The 21,536-nt window shown below is 34.3% G+C and overlaps 1 long non-coding RNA gene across 1 annotated transcript; it reads left to right on the forward strand.

Moving 5' to 3' along the window:
* The first annotated feature begins 17,368 nt into the window (after positions 1 to 17,368).
* Positions 17,369 to 20,218, forward strand: LOC112733017 (uncharacterized). The gene is made up of 3 exons (XR_003168172.3): positions 17,369 to 18,807; positions 19,460 to 19,571; positions 19,812 to 20,218. It is a non-coding gene; the product is annotated as an uncharacterized lncRNA (long non-coding RNA).
* Positions 20,219 to 21,536: the final 1,318 nt, after the last annotated feature.

Raw genomic sequence — 21,536 nt, forward strand, 5'->3', positions numbered from 1 at the left:
GCAGGACCGGCATCGTCATCCTCCTCCATAGCCTGATCAAGCCACCTCCACTCACGCTGGCTCCGTCGTGTCCCCACACAAGCTCTCCTCTCAACCCGACGCCTGTCTGGCACGTCCTCAACACGATCTATGTCAGGAACTCGCCCAGCACCCCGCTGTGACACCTCAACTGGAATAGGAACGGCTCTCGGATCCCCCAAAGACATCTCCGGAGACAAGAACCTCTTCTCATGCTGACTCCACCACTTCAGGAACTCATGCGACTGTCCAGGGTCGGCAACAACATCAAACCTGAGCACGGTCTCCGCACGAGACTCCCAATGGAGATGCCATTGCTGCAAGTGGTACGGGAACCATCGATCGTCGCCTCTGCCATCCTTCGACATCAGAAAGTCGATGTTCAGGGCGGGATGCGGACGGGGCTGGACCCCGCCGAACTGCGGAAGAACCCTATCGACCTGATGACACTCTATGACGGCAAAGTATATCAGTGACGTCACAGACCACTACAACTCCATATGCCGAGGCTCCAAAGCCTCTGGATGCACAACCTGAAGTACGTCGGGGCTGCTATACGGCATCCAGATAAACTGCACAGAGAACTCAACATTGTCAGGACAACTCATGGACGCAATTCATAAAGTGTGGTTAATTAAAGCAACTTAGTAAGTAGCGTACTCACCTCCCTGTCCTGTAACCTGTCTATCCTCAGCCTCCACATCTGCACTCTAGGATCCTTCTCGCTACCGAAAGGGTTGTAACCTGACCACCTGCATCTCACATGTGTCATATAGCTAATTAAATATGTGAGAAATTTGTAATAGAGTCTTAATGAACATGGAGCTATGTATATTAAATTGAAGTAGAGAAGGCTAAATAGAGTACCTCGAGGCCAATGGCCAACTGAACGTCTCATACCCTGCAGGCCTAAACCGAGAAAATCGCCAGAAGATCCAAGACTGAAGTAGCTGTAGTGGGCCCGCTAACTTGACCACATGTCTGTTCGCCACTCGGCACATGCACCGGTACAACCATACCAGTGCTGCAGACCCCCAGCTGTAGGTACCCATCTCCTCAAGCCTGGCTACGTAGGGAATCCATCTGATGTGAATGCGGTTGCCGGACTTGTCGGCAAACAGCTGCATACCCAACAACATCATGATGTACGCACGGACATATCGCCGCACAGTCTCGTCATCGGCTCCCTCGGGGCACTCTCCAAAAGTCTCCTGGAACCAGCTGCAGTTTACTGCGTACTTCTGAACCTGCCTGGGAGGAGGAATCACTCCAAGCAACTCCTGAAACCACACCCAAGCTGGACGGCCACCCTGGATGTATATCTGGAATTCTAATAGGCAGCCGCTCACGTAACGCCCGTCCACTGGCAAACCCAACTGGTACGCCACGTCCTGAAGTGTGATCGTGCACTCTCTGAACGGCATATGAAATGTGTGCGTCTCCGAACGCCATCGCTCGACAAAGGCACTGACAAGGGCCTCATCTAACCGGAACTATCTGTCGTTCAGCCTGGCAAGATGGTATAATCCGGCCATCTGCAAGTAAGGAACGTATCTGTCATCGAGTCGCATGCCCTGCTGCCGCCGCATGCTCCTGATGCATCGCTGTGGCTGCGCATTACATGCACCACATTATTAGAACCAGCTTCATAACCAATGACAAAAATACCCAACACGATAAATCATCAACAAAATATCATACCAAAATAAAACCGCATAAAAATTCATTAACGAGAACCACATGCAAAACAACTACCATAAACCACACAACTAAACCACTAACATGAAACAGTTAAACTTAAACCAATAATATAAAACAGCTAACATAAAACAACTAACACAAACCACTAACATAAAACAACTAACATAAACCACCAATATAAAACAACCAACATAAACCACTAACATAAACAGTTAAACTTAAACCATTAATATAAAACAGCTAACATAAAACAACTAACACAAACCACTAACATAAAACAACTAACATAAACCACCAACTAAACCACCAACATAAAACAACCAACACATACCGCTAACGTAAACCAGCTAACATAAAACAACTAACATAAACCACTCGCATAAACCACTTAAATAAACCACCAACTAATCCACCATCTAACCCGCATGCAAAACCTTTCAACTATACCACTAGCAATACCACTTCGATTAACCACTAACATAAACCGCCACTAAAACCGCATGCAAAACCACTAACTCACATATACCGCTAGCACGAAGTTTTTTATGTACTAACCTCGTCGTTGATGACCCCGGCTATATGAGCAACTCCGTCCAACCGATATAACCTTGCCGGATCGTCCCCCATCGGCAGAGTATTCCGATCAGGTCTTTGTCGGATCGAATCTGGGTCGTTTTCTCTGGGATTTGGTGGGGTAGAGAAGAGGAACAATGGTTCGAATGAGGCTGATTCGAACTCCTTATATAGCCAAATAATGAGTAATTCGAACCAGGTTGGTTCGAATTACTTGGTAATCATTAACAAGGATAATTCGAACTAGGTTGGTTCGAATTATGAGCATATGGAGTTCGAACCACCTTGGTTCGAATTATGTTTAACGATTTTCCACCCTAATTCGAACTGCCCTGGTTCGATTTATTAGTGAATGTAGTTCGAACCAGCCTGGTTCGAATTACATTAAAATATGGTTTGGCTCATTGCTGAAATGATTTTCATTTTGACTGATATACGTAAATAAGAAGTGATGTTGGCTTATTAGTGTTTTTTGCCCTATAAAAAAATTAAATATATTTATAAAAATAATATTATAATTTAATATTATATATTTTTTTGTAATTAACTAATTATCTATCTAAAACTGATTTTAACTAATATTATCCAAACTATATTCATTTTATCAAAATCAATTTTATTATAGAATTGCGAAACATAAATCATGTTAGTATAGACTCATTCTTATCCAAAATTAATTCTACAAAATTATTTTCAATTTTTTTTTTTGAAATTTGAAAGGTTTCACCCATGCTATTTTTGTTCATTTAAAAATTACCCATAAAAATACGGCAGATTGAATAATTATCCAAAAAAACAGTTTTACGTCATCACAATAAAATGCAGCGTATGGATGGTCATCTGATTTAGATATTACTCGTTCATCTGAACGATCACGGCAAAGTGTAGAAATCATGGCCAACTGGTTTCTCCTCGATCCAACAACAAATATGTCATAGCTTGGATGACATGCATAGGATATTGGATCAAAACCAGCCAGATCAAGATAGTTTGGAGAATGAGTATTGAAATTCCAGGAAACAGCAAGCAAACGTATAAATTGGCAGGAAACTTTTTAAGAGAAAAATTCATACAAAGTCGGACATTGATGCTGGAATTAAAATCCATGATACCTATTAATAAAATTGTGAAAGAATAGGAAAATAAAAGAATTGTGAAAGAAAAAGATGAAGAAATTTTATTGATTGTTGATTGAATGAATTGTAAACTATGAAAGTAAAATTAAGTATATATAGAGTATTAACCTATGAAAGATAAAAGTAGATAAAGATAAGATAAGATATAGAGATAAAGATAAGTATAAGATAAGATAAAGACTAAATTATCATTTAATTTGTGTATTCTGTTGGGCTGAATTTGTGGGCCGTGAGACGTCTTTATTGTTGTCATGGGCTAAGGTGGAAGAGTGGTTTAATACGCCCCCGCAAGCTGGAGGATGAAAGATGTCAAGAACACTAAGCTTATTCAGATTAAGATGGAAGGGTTGGGGAGACAAAGGCTTGGTGAAGATGTCAGCTAGTTGCCCAGAAGAGGGAATTGGGAGAAGTTTCATCACTCCAGCTTGAGCTTTTTGTCGAACCAAGTGACAATCAACCTCTAAATGTTTGGTTCGTTCATGAAAAACCGGGTTAGCAGCAATATGAAGAGCACTCTGATTATCACAATATAAAACTGGTGGGCGGATAGGAGAGATGCATAAAAATTGTAACACATTTAGTATCCATTGAAGTTCACAAGTTGTGTTGGCAAGTGCACGATATTCTGCTTCCGTGGAAGAGCGGGCAACGGTGGTTTGTTTCTTGGTCTTCCAAGAGACTAAAGAACTGCCTAAGAAGAAACAATAACCTGTTAAAGATCGCCGAGTGTCAGGACATCCGGCCCAATCAGAGTCACTGAAGCCGAGAAGCTGAATTTCTGATTCCCTTGGAAAGAAAAGTCCTTTGCCGGGACTAGTTTTCAGATATCGTAACACATGCTTGGCAGCTTGAAGATGAGATTCAGTAGGAGATGCCATGAATTGACTTAATTGTTGAGTGGCATACATGATGTTCGGTCGAGTAGTGGTGAGATAGATAAGACGGCCAACCAAACAACGATATACAAAAGGGTCGAATAGCAAGGGACTTTTGTCTTGATATAGTCTTGTGGTACTATCCATTGGAACAGAGGCAGGTTTAGCACCTAATAAACCAGAATCATCCAAAAGATCAAGACAATATTTTCTCTGAGATAAGCAAATTCCCTTCTCCGATTGAATGCAAGCATCAACATATTTTGAACATAGCTCGTGCTCTTATGTTTCAATCTAATTTACCATCATCTTTTTGGTCTTATGCTGTTAGACATGCTGTTTATTTATTTAATAGAGTTCCATCATCCGCAATTAATTTTAAAACACCATTTGAGATTTTATTCAATCATCCACCAAATTATCATGACATTAAAATTTTTGGATGCTTATGTTTTGTTTCTACCCAAATGGCAAATAGATCAGAATTTGATCCAAGAGCCAAAAAGGCTGTATTTATTGGCTTTCAATCTGGTTTTAAAGGGTATATTGTTTATGTTTTAGAAGATAAAAGAATTGAGATTTCTAGAAACGTGATTTTTTATGAAAAGATCTTGCCCTTAGTCACAAAAAATGTCCAATTCCAGACACTCAGCCCAACATTGCCAAACACACCTTCTCAAAAACAAGATTCAGTTAGTCTTCCAGTTGAACCCTCACATATACCCATTGACCCAACTCTACCTAGTTCTTTATTTTCTCCAACAACCTCTCATTCTTCCTCACTATCGTTTCCTAACCAAGTTGAACCCATGACCACCGAATCACTTTCAACACTAGACACCAGTCCACCATCACCTTCTCATCCCCCGTCACCTTCTTCACCACCTGAGCAACCCCATCCTCGTCATTCCGACCGGCCTCACCGACCTCCAGCATATCGCTCTGATACCATAATAAAATTGTGAAAGAATAGGAAAATAAAAGAATTGTGAAAGAAAAAAATGAAGAAATTTTATTGATTGTTGATTGAATGAATTGTAAACTATGAAAGTAAAATTAAGTATATATAGAGTATTGGCCTATGAAAGATAAAAGTAGATAAAGATAAGATATAGAGATAAAGATAAGTATAAGATAAGATAAAGACTAAATTATCATTTAATTTGTGTATTCTGTTGGGTTGAATTTGTGGGTCGTGAGACGTCTTTATTGTTGTCATGGGCTAAGGTGGAAGAGTGGTTTAATACCTATGTAAAAGAGTACTTAAAAATAACACAAAAGTTAATAACTTTTTAAGTACTTAAAAGAGTACTTAAAAATGAATACTTAAAAAGAGTACTCTTTGTTATTATAAAAGAGTACTTAAAAAGTTATTAATTTTTATATTATTTTTAATTTAATAAATAAATATTAATTTTATTATAATAATAAAAAATTATAACATACTAAAATAGAGTATTATAAAAAATATTATATAAAAATTATACTAAAAGAAATAAAAAAAAGAATTAAATGTATTTAAAAAAATAATATTATAATTTAATATATATTTTTTAGTAATTAATTAATTATCTATCTAAAAGTGATTTTAACTAATTGTTTAACTAATATTTATTTTATTAAAATTAATTTTAGTATAGAATTGTCAAATATAAATAATGTTGGCATACACACTTAGTGATTTATTTTCAAAAAAATAATAATATAAATAAGGTCACAATGATATTAAAATGATGAAAAAATACTTAATTAGATGGGTGAATAATATATTAAAAGAATAAAATTAATTTTATAAAAAAATAAAAAAGTGGCTGACCTGTTATGACACTAGTTAATTCTAAAAGTTTTTTTTGGGTAAAGTATATTTCTTGTCCTTAAAGTGTGACAAAAGTTTTAAAAATATCCCTAAGTTTTATTTTGTTTCAATTATGTCCCAAAAATTTTTTATTTGCATCGAATATACCCGTGACGGCTAATTTTTCAAAAAATTTAAGGTCGATTCAACAACAATTTCATAAGAACAACTCCTCAACACAAGCAAATAAAGCATAATTTTTATGTATTATTATTATATTGATCTTAAATTTTTTAAAAATTTAGCCTCCGAGAAAATTTTTGGGACAAAATTGAAACAAAATAAAATTTAGGGATATTTTTAAAATTTTTGCCAAATTTTAGGGACAAAAAATATACTTTACCCTTATTTTTTTCAAGGATTTAGAAGTTAGAATTAAAATTAAAAATTCATAATTTAAAATCTGAAAAATAAATAAAATTTGATTAATATTAACTAAAAAATAGGTTAATTTTTTAGTTTTTAATTATTATTGGTCGGGACTAGTGATATGGATAATAGAGTTTTTTTGTTTCTGGTAATTTACCAGAGAGACTTAAGCCCATATGGATAATAGGATTTTTTTTGTTGACCACGGTATTCTCTAATCCAACAGGTGAATGACTAATTCGTCGCGGATTTGAGCTCTATTTAAGGGTCTGTTGTTGGTCAATAGGTTGCTGTATGCACAAGGCGAGATTCGAACTCCCAACACTTGCTTAAACGGACGAGTGAACCAACTACTCGACCAACTGAAGTTTTTTTTTTTGTCAAGACCAACTGAAGTTGATTATGGATAATAGAGTTAGTCGTAAACTATGGGGTGTGCATTAGTGGGCAGGGTCCATAAAACAGGCAGTGGGCCTGCATAAAGTTATTTGACTATTGTTAATTTTTTGGGGTACTCAGTCTTGGGCTAAATTTTTCATTTCAGTTCAATGCTTTAGATATTCTGACCAAGGGGTACTCAGTCTTGGGCTAAATGTTACCTAGCACTTGTGGTTGGAGGCTTGGTTCAAAACAATCACATCCAGGTTCAAATACCACCGATGGAGAAAAAGAACCTATTATTACCTATGTAGTGTGTGTGAGTGTGTTCTGATGTAATTTATAAAGACAAAAATAAAAAATAAAAATGTTACGTAGCACTTACATTCAAGAAATCCATAGAAATCCGACAGTTGAAACGTTGGCAATTAAATATAACTGTACAGTATAATAGTAAAATGAAAAATCTTGTCAAAATTTATCATTGACTACTTACATTCTTGCATATATCTAACTTCCCTCAAGTTGGGTTTGCTGGATCAAAAGATTATTGACAATGTTGCCGTGATGCACCCCAATTATATGCTAGATTTGAGATTAACTTGGAATTAATCATTGACTATTAGTACCTAGGTAGGATGGTTTAATTTAATGGCATATATAATTGGGGAGGAAAGTTGGTTCTGTTTATGTGTTGGTTGTATTGTATATACGGGCAACTTATATATAATGTCAGAAGTTCTGTTTGCATTCCAGATGTGATTTTGAAAAATGCATGGGACTGATGAGATAGATGAGAAGCTAGCTAGCAGCAGCAGATAGAGAAGTTATTTATGGATTAACAGGGGCGTATTTAAATTTTGAAAACTGTCTCAATAATAATATTTCCTGAAAAATGTCTGTTATGTTTAAATTAATAACAGTAGTACAAGCAAACAAACCAATTAGATTAGCTTGTTCGTCGAAGAAAGGTTTAGGCAGCACTGAGCACATAGCCCAGGATCCGATCGGATCGGAGGTGATCTAATAAAACATAATAATTGAACTGAATGAATGCAATTATATGAGCCTATGTATTATTAATTCTCCCTCTAGCCATTAGGTGGTGATGCCATATATATCTCTATCTATTTGAATGTTGTTAATTGGTGCATGGATATATACATGTTTTAACTTTCTTTTATGTCTACTGCCTTTGCAACAATTGAAGAGAGAGAGAGAGTACTGTACGGCTGCATTGTTTAATTGATTTTCTTGAATACGAAATTCCAGTAGTAAGTAGTTCATCTCTTTATGGTTTGACCAACAACACTATGGAGAGAACCATTAATGTGCCTTATATGACAGTGTGCTCAGAGAAATCACACACACACACACAAACAATTCACTGCTCGCCCCCTGCTATTGCTACGAACAAGACCACCTAGTACATCTTTGTTTTATTTTATTTTATAATTACTGTTCTTTTCATACTTGTGTGATTCCTTGCTTCAAGATGATGAAAATGGGATTGCAGTGATTCTGTGATTGGCCTTTAATTTGTTTTGTACACCCACACGTAGACATACATAGATATACATTAACGTCCGTGATGAGCATGCAATAAGGCAATTAACTACTTGTCCTTTAAATTTAATTTGAACAACACAAAATAAGTAGTAGTACAGTATATCTTTGGATTCCATGCATGCATGCATGCATGCATGTATGTATTGTATGTATTGTATGTAGATGGTAATAATAAATGGTCTGCGCCGATAAGTCAAAAACATTGGGACATAGCTTTCCTGTTGAGCTTTGCTTGCCTCGACATTTGAGAGTTTAGAGTGGAGACACTGCCTCAGCTTTTTCAAATGAACCAACACCGTTTCCTTTGCCCATTATGTATCTTAATGCATACATGCTATAGTACTCCACACTTGCCATTTTCTCTTCTCTTTTTTAATTTGCAGTAGTACTACCAATGTTTCTATATAAATATACTTAACTAACAGAAATAGGATCTGGTGGTGTGTCGAAATCAAAAGAAAATAAAGGAAAATGAGATTGTTAGGAGTGAGGAATGGGGAGTGATGAGCATTATGATGAGCCCATAATTGAGAATGGGAGTGGGGCCCACATGATGAGGAAGCAAACATATCTGGTGACCCTCCAAGTGTGGTCCCCGTCACACCACGTGCTCTTGTCCCCTTCGGAAGGGTCCCACACCACAGTCGTACCAACCAGCATTTATTGGAATCACGTGGCCATCCATTCACTCTTCACTGCATTACAGTCGAATGGATGTCAAAAACTAATTCAACCTTACAACAAAAAAAATAGTGGGTCTAGTATTGGAGTGTCGTTATAGATGATAGAAATGGTGGTATGGGAATTAATGCGAAGAGAAAGTAAGTAGTAATTTGAAGATGCAAAGATCCAAGTGAGAAGCCCTCGTTATTCGGGCGGGCGGGTGGGCTGGCTAGTCTCCCCATCCTACGCTCCCGCTGACACCGACATGATTCCTGGCCGATGGATGCACGCAATCAACGGCTCTCATTCATCCATTCCCCATTCCCCATTCGCCGTCTTTGCCATGACGTGTTTCACGCTACACACTGTTCCCGCCCACTCCGTATTCCCCTTTTATCCACTAAATTACATGCATCATCATTTTATAATGTTTTTGGGATATTAAAAATAAATTAAAATATATTAAATATAAAATATTAATTAAAAATAATTAAATAATATTTTTGTTTCATAAGACTTGAATTTTCATAAGGCTTTTCTTATTTAAATAAAATTAAGAGAAGTCAATATTATGAGATTTTTCTAAACCAATTTTTAAGATGTGAATCTTCCGTTCCTATTAATATATAAATCGTTTAAAGACTGTGTGTATTAGATAATATATTAAGCGATATATCCTACTATGATTTATGCATGGAAGTCTTTAAAAAATGTACATAAATCGTTCTAGGATCCTGAACTTCCCAAATTAACGTATTTTATCCCAGGATAAGAAGGGTTACACATTTTTTACCTAAAACACAAGGGGTAGGACGGTTTATGTATATTTCGCAATTCATAGCAACCTAGCACGATTTACGTGTGGAGGCTAACCCTCATGACCCTGTGACGATTTATGAAGACAATGAGCCTATAAATAAACGAGTATGATGTATTAACGAGCCATACATGAATTGAGAGTTGTAGAAGAGATGACTGAGAGTGTATTTTTGCTACTTTATCACCGAAAAAAAATGATGAAAACACAAGTAAGAGTGTTATGTTCTCTAGTAAAAGGCAAATTGGAGTGTTTATCAATCCATCAACAAATTTGATGGATTTACAAATATTATATTACAGAAGTTAAGAAAGTGCAGCAAGAAACATGTAAAGTAAGTATTTTTTTGGATTCCTATCTCACTCAGGCAAGGTTATGTTAAGTTTGGAAAATATGAGATGCTAGACGATGACGACATGCGAGTTATATTTCATAGTTAAGCTAGATTTCCATATTTGGGCACTATGGAGTTGTTTGCGAGAATGGTTGATGTAGAAGGTAGCTCTGGTAGATCTGCTCTGAATCTGCCAACTAGCATGATAAAAGGAAGTTCTAGTGCCATTCCAACTAGTCACGAGGCTACTACCCATGTTTCGTTTCCATCATTTACAGCAGATTTATTCGTTCAAGCAGATAATGCTGATGACTTGGGTGATGTGCATACTTTCGGAGAACTTGCAGCTACAATGAGAGCAGCACCTGTATTGGATGGTGCACCAAAATTCATGGAGGTCAGAGATAGGGATCCACTAGCCGAGGCTATAGGCGATGATGGGTTGGATTCGAAACCACCCATTATTGGTGATAATACCGACAACGAGGAAGACACAACACGTATCAGAAGATCACAAGCTCAATCAAGCTCCCAGACACAACAGTACCCTCCACACTTCTCTAATTTGGATCTTGAGGCAATGAATCAATCAGTATTTTCAGATCAACAACTCCTTACTATTCATAGAGACGGGCCTGGTATGCTTGGCACAAACGAATTTCAAATTGGCCAGCGGTTCCAAAGCAAAGAGGAAGCTGGGTTGACAGTAAAGAGTTACAATATTTGTCGGGGTGTTGAGTATAAAGTGTTTGAATTCAATCAATTGAAGTATCATAAAAATTGTGTATAGTTTGGGAATGGATGTAATTGGCTGATACGTGTGACTATGCGGCAGAGGAAAGGCTACTGGGAAGTTAGAAAGTACAATGGGTTGCACACATGTCTTGCAACATAGATATCCACCGATCACAGGCAGCCTGATTATCATGTCATCTGTGCATCAATTCTATCATTGGTCATGGCAAATACATTAATCTCCGTGAATGTATTGCAGAATGTGGTCTCATCAAAATTTGCTTTCAAGCCCAATTATCAGAAGGTGTAGATGGCTAAGCAGTAGACAATTGCACAGATATATAGAGATTGGGAAGAATCTTACAACCTGATTCCGAGGTGGATAATCAAGGTTCAGATATATATGCCTGGCACTATAGTAGTGTTGCGTACTTCACTTGTTAGGGCTGGTAATATGGTTGATGGAATGATGGTATTTTTTCTTGATTGTTTTGGATGTTTCCTCTATATGTCACTACAAGAAAAATGTTAAATACCATCAAATTTAGCGTCGGAGATTAGCAGCGGATTTACCGACGAATTTATCGGTGAATCTGACAATAAATTTGTCGAATAAAAAGATTACCATCGGATTTGAATTTTTTATGGTAACTTTGCCGGTAATAATCACTACAAGAAAAATGTTGAATACCGTCGGATTTAACGTCGGACATTAGCGGTGGGTTTACCGATGGATTTACCAGCGGATTTGGTAATAAATTTGCCGAGTAAAAAATCAAATTTGGCTTTACGACGGTAAATTCGTCGGTAATAATTGGAGGAAGAAAAAAGAAAAATTGGCGCGATCATTATCGTCAGATTTACCAGCGGATAAATCCGACAGTAATCCAAATTAGTGAAACGCTGCGTTTTGGTCATTCGCAAAGCATTACCGTCGAATTTATCTACCGGTAAATCCGACGACCAATGGTAATCTTGTCCTAAATTCGAATCGTGAACCCTCTCCCCTCATTTCTGAACTACTCACTCTCTCTATCCTTCTCCTTTCTCTCCCTCCCTCCCTCCCTCTCTTTCCCCCACAAACCACCTCCGGCAGCTCCTCCACCACCATCGGCCACCACCAACAGCGTTTAAAGACTGTGGACTCCTTTTGTTGCGTTGGTCGTTCTATCGCCGCCATTTTTGTCGCTCCGCCACTGCTGCTGCCACCACTGCTTCTATCGTTGTCACCGTTGCTCCTTGTGTCGCCAGAGCTGGCTCCTTCCTCTCCCTCTAGGTATGTTGTCCTTTTTCTTGTTCCTACTATTTTTTTAAATTTATTTAAAAATATTCTAAACCCTAATTTATCTAATTTTAATTTGTTATGTATTAGAAAATTTGTAATTAGGATATTTGTATTAGAGATTTAACTATTTTTCAGATTTAATTCATGTATTAATTTAGATTTAGGATTTTTTTTAAATTCTGTTTTGATTATTCTATGTTTGAACTTTTGTTTATGATTTTGATTTTGAATTTTGTTTTGATAATTCTGTATTTATTATTCTAATTTTTGTTTATTGTTTTATTTCTGTTTATTATTTTGCAAATGTAAGGTCCCCAACTGTATTGTTCTAATTTCTGTTCTTAATTAGTTGATTGTTGTTAATTATCTGAGTTAATATTAATTTATTTATTTTTTAAGTTAATTATTGACTTATTATTTATTATTATTAATTTTTTAAGTTTATTATTATTTGAGTTAATTATTTTCTGAACTAATTAGTTAATTATTGTTAATTGTCAGAGTTAATCTTAACTTATTTATTTTTTGAGTTAATTATTGATTTAAGTTATGTTTCTGGATTAATGATGGCTGAATGTCAATTAGTATGTGATGTGGCTAGTTGATTGATTTTGTATATGGTTGTATTTGACTGATGTTATAGATTTTAGATTTGGTGAATAGATCTGCAAAGTTTTTATGGTTTGGATGCTTTTGATGTTTGCTTGGTTTTAGTTCGTGTATGGTTTGTGCACTTATGATTGAACGTTAATAGTGATGGTGTAGATTTTTTGTTTTAAGTTCTTTATTGGACTCTCTTTGGTTGTTGTAGATTTCTACAAAATAACAACTTGACAAGTCAAGTTTCATCAAACTTATTAATTGAAGAACCAGGATTGAACCTTGGGTAACTAATAAATTTATTTATTTTGCAATGTTTAGAATTGTCTCAGATGATTAATATTAATAATAGTTGACAATGAAATATTTATTGGTTATGATGAATTGGTGTTTGATTTGGATATTGTATTGGCTTAATTTACGATAATGTATGGTTGATGTTGTGAACGATAAATTAGTTAATTATTAATATCATAAATAGTTTGCTATGGTTGATTTTTTATGTAATGTAATAGTATTTGTATAGCCTAATCTCTAATGCTCATCAATATTGCTCTTGCGATTTCTAATTTAATATTGTTCAATTTTTTTAATTGAGGGTTTTATGCATTTTAAATATGACTTTTCTGTTTAATTGAATTCTTTTTTTTAATAATAAAGTTTGATATTTAAACTTTTTTGTGAATTTTCAACTAAAAATTATTAAATTGTTAGTTTAGAAATTATTAGAATTAAATATTTAAAATTATATATTAAATTTTTAAATAAATTTAAAAAAAATTAAAATTTAAGTTTACTACCATCGGATTTACGACGGTTAAATCCGACGGTAACTATTAATTTAGTTATTAGTAATAAATAGTATATTACCGTCGGATTTATCGGGGGATAAATCCGATAGTAACAAGCTCTAGAATTTTGCAATTAAAAGTTATATCCGCTGGTAATTAGCGACGGACGAAAAATCCGACGATAAACAATTATCAGCAAGGTTTATACCATCTGATATATTTCGCTGCTAAATCTGACGGTAAATCCAACAATACTCAGCATTTTTCTTGTAGTAAATTGGAGGAAAAAAATTGGTGCGATCATTACCGTCGGATTTAGGGTAAAAAAAATCCAACGGTAAGGTAATTAAATGAAACGCGCCGTTTTGGTCACAGGCTGTACGTTACCGGTGAATTTTTCGACGGTAAATCTACCAGTAAAATTGACCCTTCGTATATATACATGTGATTCACCTAACTCTAGCCGTCACTCCCTCTCTTCTTCAGTTCTTCCTAGTTTCATCTAATGAAACTCTAAGGTAGTAATTCTCTCCAGCCCACCTCTCCTCTCACCGCCGTCGTCCACTATCCCCATCCGCTACCCTTCTATCCCCTCTCTGTCCTGCTCCCCTCGCCATCTTCGTCGCATCAGCGTCACCGTCTTCATCACCGTCTTCTTTGTCTCTCTTCATCGCTGTCTAGAAGGAGAGCCGTCTTCGCCGTTGCAAATTTTAGGTGTGTATATGGATTACTTTATTCTAACTTTCAAGTTCGGGATATTAAGAATGTCTTGAAATCATTTGTCAGTTGTAAATTATTCCTTCTTCTATTTAGTATTAAAAATGTGTAGTATTGCTTGCTGTTCCTAATTGTTCAAATAGAAGATAGTTAATTCAATAAGTTTATTTTTTTTATTAGAGATGTTATGATGGTTATTTTTTGTTGGAAATCAATTATCTTTTTTCTTATTGTAGTCTGAAACTAATATGATTAGAGTGGTATCATGGTAGTATTAGTTCAAAAGAATGCAACCATATTCAAGAATTGTTTACTTTCAACAAGATGAGAGTGGTAAGATAAAAATTTTTGTTCTGATTTCCAGTTTTGTTCTAATTTTTGTTCTAATTTTCAGTTTGTTCCAATTTTTAACTACTGTATTTATTGCAGAAAATTGTGCTCCTTATCATCACTCTATTAGAAACTAGTTGATTTTTTTTCTTCTTTGATTATGTATTATAATGGAAGATGTATAGAAAAAAATCATGAGATTATGATTTTAGATTATCATTAATATGTTTAGTATTTGGATATGTTTTGTTGTTTTAAGAATGTTTGATATTTGGATATGTGTAGAATATGATGAACATGTGATGTGTGAATTTGAATTAAAATTTTTAACCGATGAAAACTCAAAATATTTTTCCAGTGGCATTCGGGTTAGTCGAGGGCGAGAACACAGATTCATGAAAGTTTTTCCTAAGTCGCCTTCGTTAGCACATGACTCCGCAACTTGGCATTCTAGTTATCTCTTAGTGCCACACAATCAAGGCTGCCTTGGTTGCCAAAGATAGTGGGTGGCTCTCATCGATCGCACATCGTGAATTATGTGCAAGACACATAACTGCTAATTTTGCGTTAAACTTCAAATCTAAAGATGCACGAAAGATTCTTGTGAATACAGCATATACAAAGACTGAAGTACAGGAGCATCAATATTATATAGATATCTTGAAGTAAGAAGACCCGACAATAGTTGATTGGTGCAACAGGATCGAATTAGAGTTGTGGACACAACATCGCGATAGCAGCCGTTGATAGGGTCATATGACAACCAACACTTTTGAGTGAATTAATGTCATCCTAAAGGGTATACGTAACCTACCCATAGGTTCACTTGTTAAGTCAATATATAGAAAATTCATAATGATAAGCATTAAATTTAGGAAAAAAAGGTATATGAACTAGTGCAGTATAAACCTCATTCATGAAACAAACTGACCTGGATGCAAGCGGCTAGAAAATGGTGTCAAACCTTCTGGGTCTGAATATGGGAAACCTCCAAAATATTCAAGATTACAGTAATGCTAGTGGCCACTAGGTTCTTAATATTTTGGTTAGCAATTCTGCAAAGACACTTATACTACCAGGACAAAGTGGCCGAATTCCAGGTATACTTGCCCCTAGCTTGTGTTTTAGGTAGAAAACATGTAACTCTTCTTATCTTGGAACGAGTTACGTTTAACTTGGAAAGTTCAGGATTCTGGAATAATTTATGTGTATTTTTTTTAAAGACTTTTATGCATAAATCATTCTAGGATATAGCATTTAATATATTATCTAATCACACAACCCTAGAACGATTTATATATTAATAAGAATAGGAAATTCACATTTTAAAAATTTGTTTAGAAAATTCTGGTAATAATCATTCTTTATTTTATTTATAAAAAGTCTTCTAATATTTTTTATTATAAAATATTTTTTCAATCATTTTAGATATATACTAGAATTAGCTACTATAAAATATAAAATAAATATTATATATATATATATATATATATATATATATATATATATATATATATATATATATAACGACTTATTTTTGTAGTTGATTTTAATATATAAATAGTATTTTTATTTTTTATTATATATAATTTTTGTCTTATTTAAAGAGACAAAATAAAAATGCGAAAAAATCTTATATAATATAAATCACATTTTATAAAATCAATTAACAAAAAAAGTAAAAAATATATTTTCTCCTATTGTGAGAGACTGAGAGATACATTTCACAATACTATTTTTAATTCTAATCTGCCATTTTATCAAAATTATGTATTTAAATCTTTTTAAATAATAAATTTTAAAATGAATTATATTTAATAAATGTAAAAATATACAATTAAAATTTGTGTAAAAATATTTTATATCGTAGAATTAAATTCTTTTAATAATACAATCAATTACATGTATTAGAGTAAAATGTTTTATATAATCCACCCTTTAGTACAGTAGTAACAGTTTTCTTGTGAGCTTGTAAATAACTAATGATAAAGCTCTAATAAAATTTTCTAGCTATATCCAAAATGGTACCATTCTCACGAAAATGTTCTAGAAAAAAAAAATCAGCTAAAAAAATTTGAAGTTTTGTTATTTTATATTTTTTAATTAAATTTTATCTTATTTTATATTATTTAATTAACATTGAAATAATTCGTTAGTATTATATTTAATTATAAATATTATATATATAAAATAATTTTACATATGTAATCACATGAATGATCATTAAAAAAATTATAATTAAATAATTATATAAAATATTTTAAAAATTAAAATTAAATTAGAGAGTGTTACCAGAAATCTAGAATTATTAAGACATGCATATAATTAAACTAATTATGTATAAAGACAAAGGAAGTTGTATGCAGGAGGTATGTACAGTACAGCAGCACCGTGATTGTATATAAAAGCAAGTGAAGGCATTAAAATGTAACATGTAAATGGGAGGGAGGTTCATGAAACAACTACACCAGGTCCAGGTTTGTTATCCATAACCAAGATACTCCTATTTATATAATATGATCCAATTCTCTCATCACACTATAACGGCTATCATCAATTAGGGTATATAGGCCAATTAAGGAGGAGCAAGTAAAACTTGCAGGCATAACCGCTGTAAGATCTCAATGAATATATAATATAATATTATTAGTTTCCCCATATATACTACTTATTAAGCTACTATGCATGGTATCTATACTATTATGTATGTATGTATGTATGTATGTATGTATAATAAGAGGTGCCATGACATTATCTAATTCAGCCATGAGGATAGTTTAATAGGTGGTGTGGTGTCCCAGAAGAAATATGAAGGTAGGTAGAGAGAGTAATATATAGTATGCGAATAATAAAGGGCATGGTACAGTTAGAGGGTAGATTGAAAGTGGGGATCACAATAATAATAGTAATAATAAGGCAATGATGAAAGACCCAAGACTTGCATTGAGACTTGCTTCTATGTCTCTGTACTATGTCACTATGCTGTGTGCTTTTGAATACTCATTTTGTCTTGTTCCTTCTCATCTCCATGCAACGCCTCCTCCTACACAGTAACGCCTCGGTTGCTCCACCGTACCACCACCACAACCACCACCACATAATAAATTTCCAATGTGTTTCTGACTTTATTACCTGGAAACAAACAAATCATGCTTGGACAGTACTAGTATAGTGGACTTTATTTTATCCTTTAATTTATTTTGTTTTTTATAATTCAAGTCACACATGCAAAAAACTAAAAACAGGTTAATGTAGTGTTAAATTTATTTCTCTTCCGTTAATAAGATGATATGGATAGATTTAATTAAGGTCGGTGTAGATGAACGAATATGGTAAATAATATTTCAACGCAATAAGGAACGCTTTGCTTTGGTTATGTTTGTGGTATGTTTGTTTATTTTATTTTATAATAATATACATGTCGTGATGATGTAAGTTATTAGTGTAAAGTAAACACCGTTTTGCATAACCTAATTTTGGAACATGAGTGGTAACTAAAAAGCACCATTATTAGTGTGAGTCAGTGCTTTTTTCTCTCTCTTTCATTCATTGACTCACACATGTGTGTATATATAAAGAAGCAAAGAGTGGGTTAGGGTTTAGAGAGGATGAGTTGGTGGTTGAGGGGAATGTTGGCTGGCTCGAGGCTTCAATTTGGTTTGGGCTTCGGACCAGGCTTCATTCCTCTCAAACTAACTAAACTCCATCATTATATTCTTCTTCTTCTTCTTCTTCATGAGGGAGGTGGTGGCTGCTTCTGCTGCAAAGGTTAAGGTTGAGAGGAATGTTGTCTGGCTCGAGAGGTCTTATTAGCTTCATGAATTGTTTGATTTGATGATGATTAGTCAAAGTGTCTAATAATCTCGGACCAGGCTTCATTCCCCCCATCCAACCTTTGCTATATGCTTCTGCTTGCTTTCACTTTCTTTTTAATGTTAAGTTCCTCTTTTGCAACCTCCAAGTTTTCCAAATTAATTATAATATCTTTCACTCCAACGGAAAATAAAATGAACTGGCAAGTGAGCCAAAACAATGCACATCAAGGCAGAACAAGTTGAAAGGTAGCTCAGACTTTATTTTCCATTATTGTTCTAATAATGATGATAGATATCTATCACTACTGCTTCTGTAAGTTATGCTTCAAGATTGCAGCAGTGAATTATTATTGTAAGGTTCTTGGAGCATGCTTTTCTTTTCTTCATTAGCTTTTGCCCTCAATTTTCAAGCAATTGAGAAAGTACAGCTTAACATACATGATGGTTTTATTAGTAACCTATTTTAGAAAAACAAAGGGATCGAGTTTATTAGATTTAGATATAACTAAGCTGAAATCACCCAAACTGAAAGAGAGACAAGTAATCAAGTATATGCTTAAAATGTGTCTTGTTTTCTGCTATATATCTATGTATGTTAATTCATGATTAAGATAGATATATAAAAATGTGAAATAGTAGTAGTAGCTTTGTCTCCGGGCCCCGAGGAATGTTTAGCTTATTTCACGTGGACAAGAAAGCCACTGAAGCCATCAACAGTATCCTAACATATATACATACATCAGATGTGAAATTCTTTCTTTTTCTAATCTATCTTCCTTTTCTACCACTAGCTATATAGCTAATAGCTTCTATATACTTACTGACTCTCTCTCTCTCTCTCTTCTTCCAAGTCCTTTCACCTTTATTTGCTTGTTTAGCTTTTTAACCCGTTTTTCAGGCTCTTCTGCATCGTGAAAAGTATAGTGATTTGAAGGGAACCTGCTTACATACATTCAACTGCGAAAGAAAAAAGGCATCATTTTCATCAATCTGAATGCAATGTACTTCAGGTAAATTAAACAGATACCCACCCCGTAAAGCACCAACTAGCCAGCTAGCTAGTAATACTAATACTAATACGGTTCTTCATTCATATATCCTTTATTATTTTTTAAATAACTACATTATTATTATTGTTATTGTTATGATATCCAATATCGATAGATATAATTAAATAAATATGATGTGAGGTCACTTGTTTAGTTTAAGTTAATGTAGTACTGGATTTATTATTATATCTTGTTGTGCAGCGAAAATGGCAGTGAGGAGTATTAATTTAATTGATGATGCCCTAGTTGCTGCAGAGGCATATCTATTAAGGAAATTGATGAGTTATGAATGAAAGAAATTAAAGAAAGAGATGAGAGATAGATCAGATGTGCTGGAACGGTTAACGAGAAGAAGAAGAAGAAGAAGCAATGGATTCTATCAATGACATAGATGTAGCAGAAGATGCATCTAAGATCACTGACTCAAGAGGTCGATGCATGATGATGCAAAACTAAACATGGAAAGAAGAGAAAGAGACGAGACATCATGGTTTTCTTTCTCTTCTCTTCTCTTCTTTTCTAAGTATATATGTAAGAAGGTGTATTTTAGTGTAATGTAATAATGGAGCTTTTAAAGTTGTTGAAAATTCAGGAACCATCTTCGGAAACAGCTTCGATCAGCAATATCAACTTCTTCCTCCACCTTTTCATCTTTTGGCATTTCGATTTTCGAAAGAGAGAGAGAGAGAGAGAGAGAGAGTAAATTAATGCAGAGACTATCTGACGTTTTCTTCTTCTTGGGAAACGAAACTCATGAGCTCAGAGGAAGAAGACGCAGTAGCTCTTAGCTAATGTCGCAAGTGATGATGCTCATCTCACAAATAATCAAACTACATTAGTTAACAAATTCGGTATAATAAGCTTGGAATAGTAATACTATTTTTTTTTTTTAGAAAAAATTGTTTAGATTATCACGCCTTAATTTATATTTTGATTATTTTCCATGCTACCTTCGGTCTTCATATTTTGGAAATCGTGACTTGTATCTTTATGCCTTTTCTGTTTGTACTTTTTATTATTAGATATTTCAGTAATAATATATATATTTTTGTAGTAGGCCATACTCAAATGCATTACGAGTCCCTGCAATTATTTTACACCTTATTTTCTTCTGTTGTGTTTGACGTTATATTTTTGCTTCTAAACAAAGCTGCTGCTTCTTTCAATGTAATTGGATTCTTGACTTCCAAGCAAAATTAGTTATATTGCTATTACATTTTTTTTGAAAGAAATTTGATGCTATCATGTTATCCTTTCCGACTATGTAAGATATAATGTATGGTAAAGAAAACAAAACGTGTTCTAGAAATAACTTTATGTATCACACACAAGAGACAAAGGTAGAGACCAGAGACCAGTGAATAAGCAAACCAGTTTGTTATGTTGTTTCATGCAATGTTTTTGATTTTGATGGAACATAGAAACTAAAGGAAGGACCAATAACGATCGACCAATTCAAGATTAATAAACGCGTTAGGTCGACGTTTGCATGGCACATGATGACATGACACAGATGCCGTAGTTATTTGTTTGGCTTAAACTTTGAGGATGAAGATTTATATGCATTTGTGGATGAAAAAAAGGACCTAATATTTATAATATCTAAAATTACATACTTATTATATTTAATATTGCCTCCAATCTTAGGCATTACATCCATGCATCACACACTCACCACAACACACTCAACACACACTACATGGATACATAAGCATTTGAACTCGAGTGCAGCTTGCAAGAGGCACATAAGCATGCTATCTGTGCTAGGCCCCCACTGCATCTATTTATTTTAGATATAATTAATAAATATAAAATAAAATAATTTTGGATTGATTTTTTTTTGGTCACTCAAACATTTTTGAAAAAAAAGGACATTGAGATCACTGTGGCCCACAGAACATGCCTCCAATAAATATTAATAAAAGA

The sequence above is a fragment of the Arachis hypogaea genome, chromosome 13 (assembly GCF_003086295.3).
Source record: "Arachis hypogaea cultivar Tifrunner chromosome 13, arahy.Tifrunner.gnm2.J5K5, whole genome shotgun sequence".
Classification (NCBI taxonomy): Eukaryota; Viridiplantae; Streptophyta; class Magnoliopsida; order Fabales; family Fabaceae; genus Arachis; species Arachis hypogaea.